Raw genomic sequence first — 7,951 nt, 5'->3', positions numbered from 1 at the left:
CATGAGCATGGAATGTCTTTCCATTTCTTTAAATCTTCTTCAATTACCTTCATAAGTTTTCTATAGTTTTCAGCATACAGATCTTTTACATCTTTGGTTAGATTTATTCCTAGGTATTTTATGCTTCTTGGTGCAATTGTGAATGGGATCAGTTTCTTTATTTGTCTTTCTGTTGCTTCATTGTTAGTGTATAAGAATGCAACTGATTTCTGTATATTGATTTTGTATCCTGCAACTTTGCTGAATTCATGTATCAGTTCTAGCAGACTTTTGGTGGAGTCTGTCGGATTTTCCATGTATAGTATCATGTCATCTGCACAAAGTGAAAGCTTGACTTCATCTTTGCCAATTTTGATGCCTTTGATTTCCTTTTGTTGTCTGATTGCTGATGCTAGAACTTCCAACACTATGTTAAACAACAGCGGTGAGAGTGGGCATCCCTGTCGTGTTCCTGATCTCAGGGAAAAAGCTCTCAGTTTTTCCCCATTGAGGATGATGTTAGCTGTGGGCTTTTCATAAATGGCTTTTATGATGTTTAAGTATGTTCCTTCTATCCCAACTTTCTCGAGGGTTTTTATTAAGAAAGGATGCTGAATTTTGTCAAAGGCCTTTTCTGCATCGATTGACAGGATCATATGGTTCTTATCTTTTCTTTTATTAATGTGATGTATCACGTTGATTGATTTGCGAATGTTGAACCAGCCCTGCATCCCAGGAATGAATCCCACTTGATCATGGTGAATAATTCTTTTTATATGCTGTTCAATTCGATTTGCTAGTATCTTATTGAGAATTTTTGCATCCATATTCATCAGGGATATTGGCCTGTAGTTCTCTTTTTTTACTGGGTGTCTGTCTGGTTTAGGAATCAAAGTAATACTGGCTTCATAGAATGAGTCTAGAAGTTTTCCTTCCCTTTTTATTTTTTGGAATAGCTTGAGAAGGATAGGTATTATCTCTGCTTTAAATGTCTGGTAGAATTCCCCAGGGAAACCATCTGGTCCTGGACTCTTATTGGGAGATTTTTGATAACCAATTCAATTTCTTCGCTGGTTATGGGTCTATTCAAGCTTTCTATTTCCTCCAGTTTGAGTTTTGGAAGTGTGTGGGTGTTTAAGAATTTGTCCATTTCTTCCAGGTTGTCCAGTTTGTTGGCATATAATTTTTCATAGTATTCCATGATAATTGCTTGTATGTCTGAGGGATTGGTTGTAATAATTCCATTTTCATTCACGATTTTATCTATTTGGGTCATCTCCCTTTTCTTTTTGAGAAGCCTGGCTAGAGGTTTGTCAATTTTGTTTATTTTTTCAAAAAACCAACTCTTGGTTTCGTTGATCTGCTCTACAGTTTTTTTAGATTCTATATTGTTTATTTCTGCTCTGATCTTTATTATTTCTCTTCTTCTGCTGGGTTTAGGCTGCCTTTGCTGTTCTGCTTCTATTTGCTTTAGGTGTGCTGTTAGATTTTGTATTTGGGATTTTTCTTGTTTCTTGAGATAGGCCTGGATTGCAATGTATTTTCCTCTCAGGACTGCCTTTGCTGCATCCCAAAGCATTTGGATTGTTGTATTTTAATTTTCGTTTGTTTCCATATATTTTTTTCTTCTCTAATTGCCTGGTTGACCCATTCATTCTTTATTAGGGTGTTCTTTAGCCTCCATGCTTTTGGAGGTTTTCCTGTGGTTGATTTCAAGCTTCATAACATTGTGGTCCGAAAGTATGCATGGTATGATCTCAATTCTTGTATACTTATGAAGGGCTGTTTTGTGACCCAGTATGTGATCTATCTTGGAGAAGGTTCCATGTACACTCGAGAAGAAAGTATATTCTGTTGCTTTGGGATGCAGAGTTCTAAATATATCTGTCAAGTCCATCTGATCCAATGTATCATTCAGGGCCCTTGTTTCTTTATTGACCATGTGTGTAGATGATCTATCCATTGTTGTAAGTGGGGTATTAAAGTCCCCTGCAATTACCACATTCTTGTCAATAAGGTTGCTTATGTTTGTAATTGTTTTATATATTTGGGGGTTCCCATATTCGGTGGATGGACACTTATAATTGTTAGCTCTTCCTGATGGTAGACCCTGTAATTATTATATAATGCCCTTCTTCATCTCTTGTTACAGCCTTTAATTTAAAGTCTAGTTTGTCTGATATAAGTATGGCCACTCCAGCTTTCTTTTGGCTTCCAGTAGCATGATAAATAGTTCTCCATCCCCTCACTTTCAATCTGAAAGTGTCCTCAGGTCTAAAATGAGTCTCTTGTAGACAGCAAATAGATGGGTCTTGTTTTTTTAATCCATTCTGATACCCTGTGTCTTTTGGTTGGAGCATTTAATCCATTTACATTCAGTGTTATTATGGAAAGATACGGGTTTAGAGTCATCGTGATGTCCGTAGGTTTCATGCTTGTAGCGATGTCTCTGGTACTTTGTCTCACAGGATCCCTCTTAGGATCTCTTGTAGGGCTGGTTTAGTGGTGATGAATTCCTTCAGTTTTTGTTTGTTTAGGAAGACCTTTATCTGTCCTTCTATTCTAAATGACAGATTTGATGGATAGAGGATTCTCGCCTGCATATTTTTTCTGTTCATCACATTGAAGGTTTCCTGTCATTCCTTCTTGGCCTGCCAAATTTCAGTAGAGAGATCCGTCATGGGTCTCCCTTTATATGTTAGAGCACGTTTATACCTAGCTGCTTTCAGAATTGTCTCTTTATCCTTGTATTTTGCCAGTTTCACTATGATATGTCGTGCAGAAGATCGATTCAAGTTACATCTGCAGGAAGTTCTCTGTGCCTCTTGGATTTCAGTGCTTTTTTCCTTCCCCAGTTCAGGGAAGTTCTCAGCTATTATTTCTTCAAGTATACCTTCAGCACCTTTCCCTCTCTCTTCCTCCTCTGGAATACCAATTATGTGTACATTATTTCTCTTTAGTGCATCACTTAGTTCTCTAATTTTCCCCTCATACTCCTGGATTTTTTTATCTCTCTTTTTCTCAGCTTCTTCTTTTTCCATAATTTTATCTTCTAGTTCGCCTATTCTCTCCTCTACTTCTTCAATCTGAGCTGTGGTCGTCTCCATTTTATTTTGCAGCTCATTAATAGCATTTTTTTTTAAATTTTTTTTTCAACATTTATTTATTTTTGGGACAGAGAGAGACAGAGCATGAACAGGGGAGGGGCAGAGAGAGAGGGAGACACAGAATCGGAAACAGGCTCCAGGCTCTGAGCCATCAGCCCAGAGCCCGACGCAGGGCTCGAACTCACGGACCGCGAGATCGTGACCTGGCTGAAGTCGGATGCTTAACCGACTGCGCCACCCAGGCGCCCCAACATTAATAGCATTTTTTAGCTCCTCTGGCTGTTCCTTAGTCCCTTGATCTCTGTAGCAATAGATTCTCTGCTGTCCTTTATACTGTTTTCAAGCCCAGCGATTAATTTTATGACTATTATTCTAAATTCACTTTCTTTTATATTGTTTAAATCATTTTTGATCAGTTCGTTAGCTGTCGTTATTTCCTGGAGGTTTTTTTTGAGGGGAATTCTTCCATTTGGTCATTTTGGATAGTCCCTGGAGTGGTGCGGGACTGTGGGGCACTTCCCCTGTGCTGCCTTGAATAACTTGCATTGGTGGGCGGGGCCGCAGTCAGACCTGATGTCTGCCCCAGCCCACTGTTGGGGCCACAGTCAGACTGGTGTGTGCCTTCTCTTCCCCTCTCTTAGGGGAGGGATTCACTGTGGGGTGGGGTGGGGTGGCCCGTCTGGGCTACTTGCACATTGCCAGGCTTGTGGTGCTGGTGATCTGGCGTATTAGCTGGGGTGGATCGGCAACGTGCACGGGGGCGGGAGGGGCAGGTTCAGCTCGCTTTTCCTTCAGTGATCCGCCTCGGGAGGGGCCCTGTGGTACCAGGAGGGAGTCAGACCTGCCACTGGAGGGACGGATCCGCAGAAGCACAGCATTGGGTGCAAGCAAGTTCCCTGACAGGAACTGGTTCCCTTTGGGATTTTGGCTGGGGGATGGTCGAGGGAGATGGCGCTGGCGAGCGTCTTTGTTCCCCGCCAAGCCGAGCTCTGTCGTCTGGGGCTCAACAACTCTCCCTCCTGTTGTCCTCCAGCCCTCCCGCTCTCTGAGGAGAGCTGTTATCTTATAACCTTCCAGATGTTAAGTCCCTCTTACTATCAGAACACACTCCGTCCAGCCCCTCTGCTTTTGCAAGCCAGACTCAGGGGCTCTGCTTTGCCGGCGGGCTGTCCCTCCGTCCAGTCTCCCTCCCGCCAGTCCGTGTAGTGCACACTGCCTCTCTGCCCTTCCTACCCTCTTCCGTGGGCCTCTCGTCTATGTTTGGCTCTGGAGAATCCATTCTGCTAGTCTTCTGGTGGTTTTCTGGGTTATTTAGGCAGGTGTGGGTGGAATCTAAGTGATCCGCAGGATGCGGTGAGCCCAGTGTCCTCCTAAGCCGCCATCTTCCCTTTCCTTCTTTATTTAAAAGGAAATGCATCAACCCTATTTTTTTCCTCTTTTTTTTTTTTTTTTTTTTTTTTTTTGAGAGTCAGAGGGAGCAAGAACGAGAGAGCAATCAGGGGAGGGTCAGAGGGAGAGGGAGATCGAGAATACCAAGCTGGCTCCCAGCTCAGTGCAGAGCCTGATGCAAGGCTCTATCTCACTACTGTGAGATCATGACCTGAGCCAAAAATCAAGAGTTGGACGCTGAAACGCCTGAGCCACCCAGATCCGGGAGCCCCTACCCCTGCTTTCTTTTGGTTTCTACTTTTTCCATCTTCTCACTTTTAGCCTCTGTGTCCTTACAGTTGAAGTAAGTCTCTTGTAGGCAGCATTTAGTTGGGTCTTATTTTGTTGTTGTTGTTTTAATCCATCCTGCCACTCTGTGCCTTTGGTTGGTGAAATCAATGTATTTATATATAGGGTAATTATTGATATGTTATCTTACTAATAACTGCTAATAACTGCTAATAACAACTAATAACAGCTGTTTTGTTGTTCCATTACTTGTTTTTCTTATTTCTTCCTAACTTGTGAGTTGGTTAATTTCCCTGATGGTATGCTTTGATGCCTCTTTCTTTATCTTTTGTAAATCAGATACAGGTTTTTGCTTTGTGGTTACCACATGACTTATATAAAACATAGATTAAAAATCCATTTCAAACTGTTAGCAGCTTAATTTGGTCTCATAGTAGTGTATCCTTTTTCTTCCTCTCCTATGTTTTTGATCTCACAAATTACTTCTTTTTATGGTATGTATTTATTAACAAACCACAGTAGTTATGCTATAGTTACATGATTAAAACTCTATCCTATTGTAGAAATAGCCTTCTAAATCTGACTTTATATTTACTTCTACCAGTGTGTAGTCTATTTTCATATGTTTTCATGTTACATCTTTTCAATCAGCTTGAGGCTCTCCTTTCATCATTTCTTGCTGGGAAGGTCTAATGGTGATTAATACCCTTAGCTTTTATTTGTATGGAAAAGTCTTTATTTCTGCTTCCTATCTGAAGGATAACTTTGGCAGATAGAGGTTCTCAGCTGGCATTTTTTCCTCAACACTTTAAATATATCATTCTACTCTCTCCTGGCTTCCAGTTATCTGCTGTAATATTCATTGATAGCCTAATGGGGGTTCCTTTGTAGTTTACAATCCTTTTTTTCACTTGCTCCCTTTAGGACTCTCTTTGTCTTTAATTTTTGACACTTTCATTATAATATGCGTCGGAGAGGTCATTTCGCAATGAGATAATGTGGCAGGCTACTAGCTTCTTTAACTTGGATGTCCATGTATCTACCCAGGTTTGGGAAATTCTTAGCTGTTATATCTTTAAGTAGACTTTCTGTTTTCTTCTCCTCTCTTTTCTTTTTCTATTCCATTTATTCTAAAATAGTATGTTTCATGGCTCCCATAGGCTTTCTTTGCTCTTTTGTATTCTTTTTTTCTGTTCTTCTCTGATGGCTTATCTCAAAGCTCATGTCCTGTAGCTCACTGATTCTACTTACTGTTTCCATCTACTGTAGATGCTTCCTATTGCATATTTTTCATTATATTCAATGAATTATGCAGCTCCAGATTTTCTGTTTGGTTATTATTATTATTATTTTTTTAAGTTTACATCCAAATTAGTTAGCATATAGTGCAACAATGATTTCAGGAGTAGATTCCTTAGTGCCCCTTACCCATTTAGCCCATCCCCCCTCCCACAATCCCTCCAGTAACTCTCAGTTTGTTCTCCATATTTATGAATCTCTTCTGTTTTGTTCCCCTCCCTGTTTTTATATTATTTTTGTTTCCCTTCCCTTATGTTCATCTGTTTTGTCTCTTAAAGTCCTCATATGAGTGAAGCCATATAGTTTTTGTCTTTCTCTGACTGACTAATTTCGCTTAGCATAATACCCTCCAGTTCCATCCACGTAGTTGCAAATGTCAAGATTTCATTCTTTTTGATTGCCAAGTAATACTCCATTGTATATATATATACCACATCTTCATTATCCATTCATCCACTGATGGACATTTGGGCTCTTTCCATACTTTGGCTATTGTTGATAGTGTTTGGTTGTTTTTAATGATTTCTTTGTTACATTTCTCATTTTGTTCATGTATTGTTTTTTATTTCATTGAATTGTTTGTGTTTTTTCTGTATCTCATTTAGTTTCCTCAGAACATTTAGTTTCCTCAGAATAGCTATTTTGAATTCTTTATTAACTGGATTGCAAAATTCTGTAGCTTTGAACTGATTGATCGAGGATTATTTTCATCTTTTAGGGATGACGTGATTCCTTGAATCTCATGTTCATTTGAGTTTTGTGTTTCTGTTTTTGTGTTTCCTCACCTAGGAAAAGAAATAGACATCCAGATTCTGGAAGTCCAGAGAATTCTAAGTAACATGAATCCAAGAGAACCACACTGAGACTTATTGAAAATAAAATGTCAAAAATTAAAGAGATAATCTTAAAAGCAGCAGGAGAAAAACAGCTTGTTCTGTATGAAAATCTCCATAAAACATTAGTAGATTTCTCAGCAGAAATTTTGTAGGCCTAATGGTGTGGCACAACATATTCAAATTGCTGAAAGGAAAAAATGTGCCAACTAAGAATAATCTACCTGGATAAGTTGTCTTTCAGAATTGAAAGAGAGATAAAGAGTTTCCAGTCAAGCACACTTGAAGAATTCATCACCACTAGGTTGCCTTTAAATAAGTTGTGCTTTATGTATATAATGGAATACTACTTGGTGATGTAAAAAATTGAAATCTTGCTATTTGCAACAATGTGGTTGGAACTAGAGGGTATTAGGCTGAGTGAAATAAGTCAATCAGAGAAAGACATATCATATGGTTCACTCATATGTGAAATTTGAGAAAACAACAGATGAACATAGGTAAGGGAATGAAAAATAAGATAAAAACAGAGAGGGAAGCAAACCATAAGAAATTGTTAAGTACAGAGAACAAGTTGAGGGTTGCTGGAGGAGAGATGGGTGGGGGGATGGCTTAAATGGGTGATGAGTATTAAGGAGAGCACTTTTTGGGATGAGCATGGGATGTCATATGTAAGAGCTGAATCACCTAAAGCCAAGGCTACACTGTATGTTAACTAACTTAAATTAAAAAAGAAAGAAAGAAGAGAAAAGAAAAAAGAAAAAGAAGAAGGAAAGAAATGTAAGGGGACTTCTTTAAGCAGAAATAAATGGTCATTAATTAGTAACAGGAAAACATATGAAAACACAATCTAATTGGAAAGGTAAATTAAATTCAGAACACTGTAATGTGGTGATCATGGTGGTGTATCACTTACAAATCTAGTATGAAGGTTAAAAGGCAAAAGCGAAAATAACTACAATAATTTGTTAGTGGTATACGAGGTAAAAAGTTCTAAATTGTTGCATCAAAAACGTAAAATGTAGTAATGTAATTTTAATAAGGATTTGAACTTAA

The sequence above is a fragment of the Lynx canadensis genome, chromosome D1 (assembly GCF_007474595.2).
Source record: "Lynx canadensis isolate LIC74 chromosome D1, mLynCan4.pri.v2, whole genome shotgun sequence".
In the NCBI taxonomy this organism is placed as follows: Eukaryota; Metazoa; Chordata; class Mammalia; order Carnivora; family Felidae; genus Lynx; species Lynx canadensis.
This window is presented reverse-complemented; position numbering follows the sequence as displayed.